At 35.1% G+C, this 13,898-nt stretch overlaps 1 non-coding gene and 1 pseudogene across 1 annotated transcript; one reads left to right on the top strand and one right to left on the bottom strand.

Annotated features, from left to right (window-relative positions):
* The window catches only part of LOC105775455 (uncharacterized), a 70,287-nt pseudogene that overhangs the window by 9,104 nt on the left and 47,285 nt on the right, over positions 1-13,898 (top strand).
* Positions 5,240-5,346, bottom strand: LOC128034258 (small nucleolar RNA R71). Its single transcript, XR_008190388.1, has one exon. It is a non-coding gene; the product is annotated as a small nucleolar RNA R71 (small nucleolar RNA).

Here is a 13,898-nt window from a genome sequence, read left to right as displayed (position 1 = left end):
ATTTGATATTATATTAAATGATTTTAAATTTTTTATTATTAGACTACTAAGTTTTATATTTTACACTGTAAATAGGCATTGAGCAATTGAATCTACATACGATATAGGAAATAAAGGGGAACGAGCATGCTAGTATGAATGTTAAATTGTTGAATTTGTGATTATTTGGTTGATTAAATTTGTGAATATTGAGATACCTAGGGATGACCTAAGGCATTTTTTGGTATACACCCATAGCAAAAAAGCTAACCCTATTTATTAATCCTTAGTACCTATATTTGAGCCAGAAAGCACTTCTTGATAAACCTTCATGCAAAATCCGAGCCAACATTGTTAATTTATATGTTCCCTTTTTCTTTGGTCTTGAATTGCATGACTATAAACATCTAGTCATTCATATTGAGGGTTAAGTAGATACATTACGGTGAAATTTTTTAAAAATAGAGTGAAATAGGAAATATTAGTTTGATAAAGTAAATTATAGGTTAGCAATGTACAAAAAAAGAAAAATTCAAAAGAAAAGAAAAAACGAGTAGAAAAAGTTCTTGAAAGTAAAAGCATTTGTGAATGAGAAATGTATATAAAAAGAAGAAAGAAAAGTGACAAAGTCACCAAAAATAGAGAAGACTTGTTCATTAGTGCACACAAACTCATGAGCTAGCCATAGTTGTTGTATTATTCTGTGATTTCCTATGGAGAAATAACAAAAGTTAGAGAAGGAGAATTAAGGTTGTGAGTAGGTAAGTGTCACTAAGGGGAAAAAATAGGGAATAATACGTTGAGCCAAACTATTTTTGTGCTTGAAACTATTTGATGCTGACTGTTCTTGAATTCCATACGTATCCCTATGTGATCTAGGTATACTTATTTACAAATTGACATCATATAGAATAATTGCATTTATGACTATTTGTATTCTGCTAAGATAATCAAATTACCTGTATAACTTATTGATGGGTCCTTACATTAGAAACTCTTAAAGCTTGTATGCTTTGAAATATACTGACTTAGGAGTTTGATATCAGAAGTGGTAAGTCAACTTATATCATGCCGAGATTATGTGTGAATATGAAACATTTAGTCATATGCTCCAAAGCTAATAGTTGTACTATATTTTCTCAAGGGCCGTCTTTTCATTTACTACTTTTGTTTGCATTTCTTGAGGACAAGAAATGACTTAAGTGTGGGGGAGTTTGATCTACCGTAATTTAGTGCAACAGATTAAAATAGTTTTCACATTTGAGGAGCTTGAATACAAGCACTTTAGTTATATTTTAGTTAAGTCTATATTACTTTATTTAAATTCAATAAAATGTATAATTTGAGTCTTTTATTGACGTTAGGGGCTGAATAAGGCCTAAGGGTGAGCTAATATGCTTTGTGAGTGTGTAAGAGACCATTGAAGGTGTGCTAACTTAACACTGGTCGTTGTGTTGCAACACAGAGATATGGATGTCGAAACATAGGGAGTAGAATAGAAGAATTTCAAGATTGCCTTCGGTGTCATGACATAGCCTGAGGATGTCGGGGCACACTCCTGAAGAATCCTTGAAGAATGAGCATATTGCCTTTGATGTCATGACATACGGCCTGGTGTGTCGCGACATCAACTCTGTATTAGAAATAATCACAAACTAGGGTCATTTTGGTCTGCAAAACCAAATATTAAGCACGTGAGCTGCAGCTAACTTAGGGTTAAGGATGACGTCTACTCTAAGTCCAAAAATCGACTCATTTAAAACATGTTATGGATGTCTTTTCATATTGTATAGTTTTCTTCATAGTTTTAGCATTTAGTTTTCCCTTTTCTTAGGCCTTAGGTTTATTTCTAGTTTTGTTATTTGCTTTCATTGGGAGATCTGATCTGTGGAACTCAATCAAACTTCGTGGATTTGACATTATCTTTAAATACAATTCAAGCTTCTCCTAAACCTTAATCTCTTGATTCGTTATTCATGTCTATTTTATATATCAAGTTTATCATGTTTATGAGATCAATGAGGAAGTTATTCTTTTATGGGGTATTAGTAAAGGGTGTATGGATAAATTAACTATTTTTAGGGCTCTCTTAATGGATCAGCTGTTTGGGAGAGGAAGAACATAAACCTTAGGCTTGACGACCCTAGGAAGTCATTTAGGTGGGAATTAACCCAAAATTGGTATAGTCTATCCGCAAACATGTTAGCCTCGAACTGGTCTGGACTGTGAGGTTGAGAGATAAGTAGTTCTTACCAACTCGTCATTCTGGTGGAAGATCAAAAGATCTTGCTAGGGCATCGACTAGTTGATTGAACAAGCAACCCGAAGATACAACTAATTAGGGTTCGCGAAGCAAGGTAATCACCCTTGCTCAGGTCTTACTAAGTTTCCATAACAAATCTTTCAAGTTTTCTATTTATATTATTTTATTTATTTAGGTATTAAAAAAACTATATTTATGTCTAATCGTAATATAATTTATTTAAAGTACTAATTAAAGTTATTTGTGTTTAGGTTAGGATTAATTTAGTGCTCACCTCCCTTGGGTACGATACTAAGAGTACTCACCTACTTCGTTTTAACTATATTACAACTTTACCCTTATACTTGTGGATACTTGCGTATACTCTAGACGTTGGTACGTTTGGAGGCGATCAGGTGCTGAGACCATGTGGTCCCATAACATGGTTGTGTGCCTAACTGTAAACGAAAAAATATATAGGATTTTTTGTATGTAATTTATCACCTTTTTTTACTTAATTCTGTTGTTAAAACTAAGTAATTGTTTGATAAATTAGTGAAATATGTGAAAATATGAAATTAGGATATAGAAATTATTCAAATGTGATTTTATGCTTTATTACATAGTTTTCATGCAATAAATGACTTATTTTATATTAATTTAAATATATTATATTTTTTAAGACATAAAGTGGGCCATGTAAATTAAATTAAATAATAAAATATAAAATTATATTTAATAATTAATTTTAAAATATTTCATTAATTATTTGGGTTTTAATTAATTAATTAAATTGGATAAATTTTATTCTTTGGTCCTCTAACTTGTTGATTTGTTCTGGATAGGTCTAATAGCTTTGCTGGATTGTAAAACTGCCCAAATTGGAGACCAAGTCAACCCAATGTTCGACTACACATGGCTGTCCATTTAAACCATTCTTTGGTTTAATTACACAAGGTCCTTGCACTGTTGAAGAAATTAGAGATTTGCCTGAAGATTTAAAATTGACCGGGTCTAAGTCCTGAGTTGTGTGGCATCCAAAATTGCTTAAAAATCAAGCCAAAAAAATCAAGTCAAAAGCCACGAAGCATGGCCGACCAAAATTTGAGGAGATTTGAAGAGGTTAACATCCACTATTTTTAGCAAACTATCCCCCTCTCCTCACCTACAAATAAAACCCTCTCATTCCTTCATTGATCATCCCTCACGCATCCCTCAATCATTCCTCAATCATTCTCATCATTCATCATTCTCTCTTTTCTCCAAATTCTCTTAGCCTTTTTTCATTCCCACGACTAGCATCATCTCTTCATATAGATTTTAGCAATTAAGCCTCTTGAATAACCCTTGGTTGGCCACCTTGGAGATCCATTAGCAAAGGAGCAAAGCAAAGGAACGAAGGAGCATCGTCAGTCAGATTCTTAGGTGACAGCCACTCTGAATTTGGTTTAATCTTCCTTTTATTTAATTTAATATAAAGATGTTTGCTATTTGTTCTTTGTTCTTGTTTACAACAATGTTAGTTTAATTTTATTTATGCTAGGATGATTGCTTTGATTAAATAATATTTATTTTATTCATACTTATAATGTTTGTGCCTCAATTGATCATGCTTTCAATTAAAATGAAATCTGTATTTCGTTCATACGTGATTGAAATGCACTTGAATTAGCTGAGCGATCCTGACCAGACGATGGCTAATGGACACATAATTTAGATGTGTATGCTCAATTTAGATCCTGACCCGATTAAATTGTAGGTTGCATAACAACTCTGACCAAGCTCTGTTATCTGCATAGTTTTTAGATTTGTGTCATTAAATTGTTTAAAACCTGACACGTCCTAGTTACCTGACACGAATGTTAAGAAACCCTTAGTAAATAAGGATCAGTAAAATGCGTATTTACTAAGTAAAGGATTCCGAAAGAACCTAATGTGGTTTCCAAACTCATGAAAGATCAAGTTGCCATGGAACGTTTTTCTGGATGTTATTAAGCATGTTGATAATAAATTGAGTTTAATTAAAGTAATTGTCTTAGTTTATTTATGTTATAATTGTTGCAAATTGTGTTTAATTTTACTAAAATCTATTTCATTCATATAGTTGCATACTTAGGATAATTTGCATCAGGGATCATTGCATTTAGTTTAGTGTATTTTAATCACCACTTCTCAACTATATTGTGTTTTTATTTACCAAATTGTTAATATAATTTTACAAGTTTAGTGACTTAGCACAAATACAATCCTCGTGGAGACGATAACTCGATACCTACTTATTACTTGATAACGACTGTGTACACTTGCACAAACCTACGCGTTACAAGTTTTTGGCACTGTTGCCAGGGATTGTCAACTGCTGTCGTAGTTATTTTTTTTCGTGAAATTATTTAATTTCAGTTTGATTTATTTCTAAAATTACTAACTTATTCTTTTTAATTTTTGTAATTTTTTTTTAGGTGTTTATGAACATATATCGAATTATCGATTTACTCCCTATAGACCCTGAAATTGAGCGATCTTTCAGACAAAAGAAGACATGAACGAACAACTGAAAGACAAGTCAAGATGGACCTTGGAAATTAGAATCAAGACCAAGGTAATGAAGCCGATCATGTACAAAATCCTATCTTCATTGCCGATGATAGGGATCGATGCATCAGACAATATGCTGTGCCACTTTTCAGTGAGTTAAACCCAGGAATTAGAAGGTCAGATATTGAGGCAACCCAGTTTGAATTGAAACCAATGATGTTTCAAATACTACAAACGGTGGGCCAATTTAGTGGTATGCCCACGGAAGATCCACATCTCCACCTTCGATTCTTTATGGAGGTAAGTGATTCATTTAAGATAGCCTGTGTGACTGAAGACGTACTGAGGTGGAAGTTATTTTCGTACTCGTTGCAAGATCAAGCACGAGCATGGCTCAATTCATTGCCACCAAGTTCCATATCTACATGGCAAGAATTAGCAAAGAGATTTTTGGTTAAGTATTTCCCACCTAGCAAAAATGCTAAGTTAAGGAACGAGATCACAACTTTCCAATAATTGGATGACGAGTCTTTGTATGAGGCTTGGGAGTGATTCAATGACTTACTTCGTAAGTGTCCTCATCATGGGATTCCTCATTGCATCCAGTTGGAGGCATTCTATAATGGTCTCAATGCATATACAAGATTGATGGTAGATGCTTTCACAAATGGTGCAATTTTGTCTAAGTCGTATAATGAGGCTGATGAGATCATCGAGAGGATCGCGAGTAATAACTATCAATGGCCAACAAATTGAGCAGCTTCAGGAAGACGTGTAGCCAGGGTTCATGAAGTTGACGCCCTCACTTCATTAACAGCTCAGGTATTGTCTATTTCCTCTATGATAAAACAGTTAACCGCTAATAGTACTAATAATTCTGCAGCTCAGTCACCAAGTCTGTTTGAAGTAGTTTCCTATGTGTACTATGGGGAAGGTCATTCTTTTGTGAATTGTCCATCAAATCTTGAGTCAGTGTGCTATGTGGGGAACCAATATGAAAATAGGAGTGGACAAGGACCCCAGTCCAACTTCTACAATCCTTCATGGTGTAATCATCCTAAATTTTCTTGAAGCAACCAAGGAAATGGACCGAACAACAAGTTATTGCAGCAAAGACCCATCTAATCTCAAGGGTTTAATCAGCAAGCTCCAAAACCACCTCAAGCTGAGCCATCAAACAGTTTGGAGAACTTGTTGAAAGCGTACATGGCAAAGCATGACGCTTTGATCCAAAGCCAAGCTTGGAAAACCAAGGAACCTTGCCAAGCAATACTGAGAATCCAAAAAATTTGGGTAATAACATATCAAGGCAGTGGCATTTCAAAGTGGTAAAATTATAGAACCCCGATTGATTGATGTCGAAGATAAGCCTGTTGAGAAGAATCAACCAGCTGTTGAAGTTCCTACACCAAAAGAATCAGAATCTGCAAAGTCTGACAAGGTAAACCCTAACTTAGTGAATTCAAATATTTTAACATCTTCTTTGGATACAGATTTACCTAATCAGAAAAGTTGTTCGGTTCAATCGAAAGTTCCATCACCTCCATATTCGCAAAGATTACAGCAAAACAAGCAGAAACATGGGGTGCAATTCAAGAAGTTTTTGGATGTTTTGAAGTAGTTACACATCAATATTCCGTTGGTGGAGACTTTAGAACAAATGTCGAATTATGTGAAGTTTATGAAGGTGATAGAGGGTTGCGCACGGACCAAGATCGAGTTGTCAAGTCATGAGAAACTCCTACGAAGGCTCTAAACGAATCAGATCTGAAAACAAAAATAGCAATTAAGATTAAATTAATCAAAACTGAAATCAAATCCCCAAAAACAACTAAAAACAGCCAAGAAACAAAGAACTTAAGAATAAATGGTTTTCGGAATGCAAGAACGCAAAAATCGATCTCCAATATTGATTCCCCAACCAGCTGAATCTGTTAAAAAACACCAAAACCCAAAAACAAATCAAAATGATCAGATTGCTAATGGAATTTAAAAGTTGTTACGGCAAGAAGGAAAGAAAGAAATCGATGGAATAAAACGATTCGGGAAGTGAACAAAGATTGTGATTCAGCCCAATTGAACTCCCAAGATGGTTTCCCCCAAATTACAGCAATCGAATGCACCCAAGAAGATTAAAGATGAATCGGCAAGAACCCTAGAAATTAGGGATTTTTAGGCCGACTATGTGCTGCCAATAAGAGGAGAATTAACCGAATCTTTAAGATTGAAAGAGGCTGAAAACAAAACAAGAAGAGCAATTAAATAAATAACGATAATCGGCACAAACAGAAACTAAAAGAAAATTGATTAGCAAGAAACCAAATTAAAAGTCCTAAGAAGCCTTGTAATCCCAAAAGATTTCACAACTCCCTTCAATCGGCTCTAATCTCCCCTCCAAAGAATATCAATGGCAAGAAGAAGGCTGAAGATGGCTCCCACAATCAAAAGATTGTTACAACAACTTCTAAAGAAAACTCAAGAGAGAATTCTTGGAGAAAAACTCAAAGAGAATTTTGACTCAACAAATTTGAAATTTTGATATATTTCTAAGTAGTGAGTACAAGGGGTGGCCGACCATCCTTTAAATAGGCCTTAAACTAATCCTAATCTCATTACGAAACTTAAAAATTAAACCTAATTAATAAAAATAATAAAGGAAATTCGGCCATGCACTTAAATTGACTATTTTGGGCCGAATTTAACATGTAATATTCCTAGAGCCTAAAAATTAAATTAACAATTAAAATGTTTACAAATTGGTCCCTTTGACAATTTGGCCTAATTTTCAACTAAGTATGTGTGGATTTCTTGATTGGGCTTGAAATCTTCTTATTGGGCCTCGCCTTCAAGAATTTGGGCTTGTGATCCATCTCCTAACGAAATTGGGTCGTTGATGCTCGTATTAGATATCCAATGCGTTTTGGTTGCAAGATTCGGTTTCTTGGACCAAGATTTCCAAGATTTGAGTTCTTGATTTTCTTAATTCTTGAAATCGCTCCAAACAGCAAAATTGGGCCAAGATTCAGTTTCTTGATTTTCTTGAAAACAAGAAAGTGAATCTGGATTTTCTCGTTCCCTCGTGTACGCATCTAAGGCCTTGCTAACAAACTCCTGAATGGTCCCATTTAGTTTGGAACACATTTTTCGGGCCTTTGATCTCGTTATTGGGCCTTGTGGTAATTTGAGCCCATCACATTCTTGAACTTGAGTTGGGCCTTTATGACTCGTATCAGAAGGATATACAGTCCAAGAAGAAACGACTGAGTGAGCATGAGACTATTGCCTTGATAAAGGAGTGCAATGCATTCCTGCAGAACAAATTGCCACCGAAATTGAATGACCTAGGAAGCTTTACTATACCCTGTAACATTGGTGAATCTTACTGTGGTAAAGCTTGGTGTGACTTAGATGTGAGTATCAACTTGATGCCTAAGTCTATTTTCAAGATGTTAGGGATAGGTGAAGTAAGACCTACAACTGTGACACTTCAGCTAGCAGATTGATCTTTAGCATACCTCGAAGGAAAGATCGAGGATTTTTTGGTAAGAGTCGATAAATTTATTTTTCCTACTGGTTTCATTGTATTAGATTTTGAAGCAGACAAGGAAGTGTTGATCATCCTTGAGAGACCTTTCTTAGCCACAGGAAGAACGTTAATTGATGTGAAGAAATGAGAACTCACCATGCGAGTTTAAAATGATCAGGTAACCTTTAACATTCTTAAAGCGGTGAAATTTCCAGATCCAGCAAAGGAGTGTTCAGTTATGGAAGAGATAGAAGCGTTGGTTTCTATAGAAAGAAATTTTGAAGAAGATCCATTAGAGAAAGCCTTAGATCTTGACCTTTGGAGGATGAAGAAGGTGACGAAAACATGGCTTCGTTGGAAGCCAATCCAGGAAATTTTATTCAATCCACATGGTTTGAACCGTTGGAGTTGGAAGTTAGAGAATTTGTGCAACCCAAGTTGTCAATTGAAGAACCACCTAAACTTGAACTAAAGGTACTTCCTTCCCATTTGAAATACATTTATTTAGGTGATTGTTCTACTTTGCCTGTGATTATTTCAGCAGAACTGATGAAAGATCAAGAGGAGCAACCAATTGTTGTTCTAAAGAAATTTAAGAAAGCAATTGGTTGGACCATAGTTGATATTCGAGGTATAAGCCCTTCTTTTTGCATGCATAAATTCATTTTAAAAGAAGGTGAAGAGCTCGAATTGATGGGAAAAAGAGGCTCAATCCTATTATGAAAGAAGTTATGAGAAAGGAAGTGATCAAATGCTTAGATGCAGGAATCATCTATCCTATTTCTGATAGTTCGTGGGTAAGTCCGGTGCAGTGTGTGCCGAAGAAAGGTGGGATCACGATTGTTGAAAATGAGCTTAACAAGTTAATTCCAATAAGAACTATTACTGGTTGGAGAATCTGTAATGATTACAGAAAGTTCAACAAAGCCACTTGGAAAGACTATTTTTCGTTGCCTTTTATGGATCAGATGTTAGATTGACTGGCATGTAATGAATTCTATTGTTTTAGATGGCTATTCATGATATAATCAAATAGTTGTAGCCCCGGAGGACCAATATAAAACAACCTTTACTTGTCCATACGATATGTTTGCTTTTAGGTGAATGCCTTTTGGTTTATGCAACGCACCAACAACTTTTCAATGATGCATGATGGCAATATTTACTGATATGGTTAAAAATTTTGTTGAGGTTTTCATGGATGATTTTTTTTGGTAACACTTATGATATCAGTTTGAGTAATTTGACTAAGGTACTGAAGAGATGCGAAGAGATGAATCTTGTCCTTAATTGGGAAAAATGTCATTTTATGGTCAAGAAAGGGATTGTCTTAGGTCATAAAATCTCAAAAAAAAAGGAATTGAAGTTGATAAAGAAAAGGTGGACGTAATTGAAAGATTATCGGCCCCAATGAATGTGAAAGGAATTAGAGGTTTCTTAGGCCATGTCGGTTTTTATTGAAGGTTTATCAAAGATTTCTCGAAAATTTCTAAACTGTTGTGTTTGTTAATAGAGAAAGATACAGTGTTTGATTTCAACAAAACATGTTTGGAAGCTTTTGAAGAGCTAAAGAAACGGTTAATCTGAGCCCCAATAATCGTTACACCTGATTGGAACTCACCTTTTGAGTTGATGTGCGATGTAAGTGACTATGCCGTTGGAGCTGTGATAGGTCAAAGAAGAAATAAAGTGTTTCACCCTATTTACTATGCAAGTAGAACTTTGACTAGAGCATAACGCAATTATACGGTAACCCAAAAGGAACTCTTCGCTATAGTTTTTGCTTTTGACAAATTCTGCTCATATCTTATAGGTACCAAAGTTACAGTATTTGCTAACCATGCAGCCATTAAATACTTGCTCACGAAGAAAGATGCAAAACCAAGGCCAATTCGTTGGATACTTTTGCTCCAAGAATTTGACCTTGAGATCCGAGACAGAAAAGGTGTTAAAAATCAAATAGCTGATCATCTGTCAAGGTTGGAGCAAGATGAGGTAACTTAGTCATGTGTGCTTATGAATGAGAATTTCTCAGATGAACACTTATTTAAGGTAAATCAAATTCATGAAATACCCTGGTTTGCTGATTTTGCCAATTATCTTGCATGTGGAATAATTCCTCGAGAAATGACATACCAACAAAGGAAGAAATTCCTTCATGATAGTCAGTATTACCTTTGGAAGAATCCGTTTTTGTTTAAGCAATGTGCAGATAATATAATCTGAAAGTTTGTAGCTGAAAGTGAGATTGCTAAAATCTTGTATCATTGCCATTCATCTCCAAGTGGGGGACACTTTGGTGGTTCACGTACTGCAGCAAATATTTTGTAAGCAGGTTTCTTTTGGCCTACACTATTTAAAGATACTTATGCTTATGTGAAGAACTGTGATAAATGCCAAAGGACTGGAAATATATCAAGGAGGAATGAGATGCCCTTGACAAACATTTTAGAGATTGAATTGTTCGACGTATGGGCCATTGAGTTCTTAGGTCTATTTCTTTCTTCGTATGAGAACAAATACACCTTTGTTGCTATGGACTATGTATCCAAGTGGGTTGAAGCTGAAGCATACCCTACAAATGATGCTAAGGTAGTCATGCGATTCTACATAAGCATGTGTTTACACGATTTGGGACACCAAGAGTTATTATTAGTGATGAAGGTTCTCACTTTTTGAACAAATGGCTTAAGTGGTTGCTTGACAAATATGATGTGAAGCACAAGATGTCTACTACCTATCACCCCCAGTCTAATGGGAAAGTTAAAAGAGTGAATCGCGAAATCAAAGGTATCCTTGAAAAGGTAGTACACCCTAGCAGAAAAGATTGGTCTCGAAGGCTCGATGATGCATTATGGGCCTATCTAACAACATTTAAGACTCTGTTAGGAATGACTCCTTATCGGTTAGTCTTTGGAAAGGCATGTCATTTGCCATTATAGTTGGAGAATAAAGCTCACTGGGCTTTGAAGCAGTTAAACTTTGATCTTAAGCACGCTGGTGAGAGAAGGATGTTACAACATGATGAGTCGGAAGAGCTGAGGTTGTTTTCCTATGAGAATGCCAAAATGTGTAAAGAAAGATCAAAGAAAATGTGTAAAGAAAGATCAAAGAGATGGTACGATAGTCATATACAACCTCGCGAGTTTAAAGAGGGTCAGAAGGTTTTGTTGTTTAATTCAAGGTTGAAGTTATTTCCTGGGAAGCTTAAATCCCGATGGAAAGGACCTTATACCATCTACCGAGTTTATCCTTATGCAGCTATTGAATTATACAACAATTATGGAGGTAAATTTAAAGCTAATGGTCAACGTCTCAAACATTACTAGGATGGTGAAGTGGAGCGAGTTGAATCCTCGCTCAAATTAACAGACCTTTAATATTTCATGAACTCATTTTGTAAATAAATAAATAATTAGAACTTATTTTCTTAACTTATTAAAATTAAGTAATTCTAAGGAGATTGGAACTTAAGCGGGACTGCTGTGATCCCTCCAACCTTTCCTGGGAATTAATTTAATGTAATTTGTTAAGAGGAAATTTTCTAATTAAGACTTAATTTTTTTTAAAATTTCATTTGTTCTGTTTAAATTTCAAATTTTTATGTTAATAAAGGGGGTCAAAGTTGGCCCAAGTACTAATCAGTTTTTTTAGTAAGATATAGTCTGAGTTTGAGGCCCAAGACAGCAAAAAGGAGGGAAAAATTCATGCCTTGCCGTCACACCCATTGCTTGCCGCCCAAATAACCCTAATGTAGCTAATTTTTTGCTACATGTTGCCCTAATTTTTCCTATATAAACCTCTGTTTAGTAAGATATAGTATGAGTTTGAGGCCCAAGACAGCAAAAAGGAGGGAAAAATTCATGCCTTGCCGTCACACCCATTGCTTGCCGCCCAAATAACCCTAATGTAGCTAATTTTTTGCTACATGTTCCCCTAATTTTTCCTATATAAACTTCTTTTCATTCTATTAATCTTCATATCCCTCAAAGCAATTTGGTTAAACCCTAAAAATCCCTAAATCTTCCTTTTGTGCCATCAACCTCAAATCTTGAAAGAAACCCTAATTCTCTTCCCTTTTTGCCAAAATTCCCTTTTGCCGTCGCAAGATTTTTGCCGTAGCAAGTTCTACCCACTTTGCCAATTTTTCTTTTCTCTTTTGTGCAGAAACTTTGTCCAAATTTTGGGAAAAGATACCATGTCTCGCAAAAGAACCAGATCTTCAAAGACTACTCCTGAAAACCCAATTTTGATCTATGAAGAAGTGAAAGAGAGATTTTATTCAATCTTCAAGCATCAACCTATGATTTCGGAAAAATGTTTTGACTTGAATAGTAATGATTTGATGGTTGTTCCTATACCAATTAGAAAGAAAATCAATGCTCTCAAGTGGAAATGATTTTGTGATGCTCGTTCACTTTTCGATGATGAACTACTTCGAAAATTCTATGCTAGTTTGATTATGCAAGATGCTATTGAAGTCATCGTTTGAAAGAAAAAAGTACCTCTTACTTCTAAGTCCATCAATGATTTGTTTAATTTACCTAATGTTGAAGAAGATGAGTACTACCCTATGATGAACAATATCAATTGGGATTTTCTTCAACAATTTCTTGATGTTGTGACAAATCCGGGATCCCAATGGATTATAAGAAAGTATGGCTTTACTTCGTTCGCTACAGTTTTATGCCTATCTCACATAGTTCCACCATCTCCATGGAACGAATGCTTTTGTTATATGTAATTTTGACAGAAAAGTCCATTAATGTTAAGAAAATTATCCTCAAGGAGATTCACAATTGTGCTAAAAAGAAGGCAGAAAGTGCTTATTTCCCATCTTTAATCACTTCACTTTGCTTAAAGGCCTGTGTTAAAACACTAGCAAATCTGAATGGGTGATATGGTCAAGGATGCATTATAAATTATGATCTTGAAAGATTAGTAGAGAGGGTGCATGAACTAAATCAAGGCGAGCAAGAAGAGCCAACTGAGCTGGATACAGAGGAGTCAATAGATGGAACTGAAACTGAAGCTAATTCAGTTACAGACACTAAAGAGGAACAATCTAATAAGGAAATGAACATTCCTGAACCAAGGATTGAGCCAGAAGAAGAACCAGTTAAGCTAAGTGTTGAACCTGAATATACAACTTCCATGCCGACTTCTGCAAGTACTTTAAGGAAATCAGAGTTGTCAATTTTGATGGATATGTGCAAGTTCATGCACAATCAACAACAAACTTACTAGAAATGTGCAAAAATTAGAGATGACTCAATTAGAAATACTTTTAAGAATATCTCTAATACTTTTATTCCTGAGTTCTCAGATGCTATCTTTGAGACATGGACAGAAGATACTGACGATGCAAGCGGAAATGGAGCTAAAGAAGACAAGAGGAATAAGTCAGAAAAATAAAATGGGGATTCTTGTCTTGTTATTTATTTAATTATTTTTAGGTTTTTAGGAATTTATTTTTTTTCGTAATTAGAATTTAATTTCTACAGAATAAAACATAGCAAGCATGAACAAACTTAACACTTCTTTAGAAAGAATAAGACTAAGTGATGTGGTAATGGGAATGAACATGTCTAGGATTGGGTTATTAGGGAAGACTTG

The sequence above is a fragment of the Gossypium raimondii genome, chromosome 10 (genome assembly GCF_025698545.1).
Source record: "Gossypium raimondii isolate GPD5lz chromosome 10, ASM2569854v1, whole genome shotgun sequence".
NCBI lineage: Eukaryota > Viridiplantae > Streptophyta > Magnoliopsida > Malvales > Malvaceae > Gossypium > Gossypium raimondii.
Note: the sequence above shows the minus strand (reverse complement) of the source record. Positions and strands in the feature narration are given on the sequence as shown.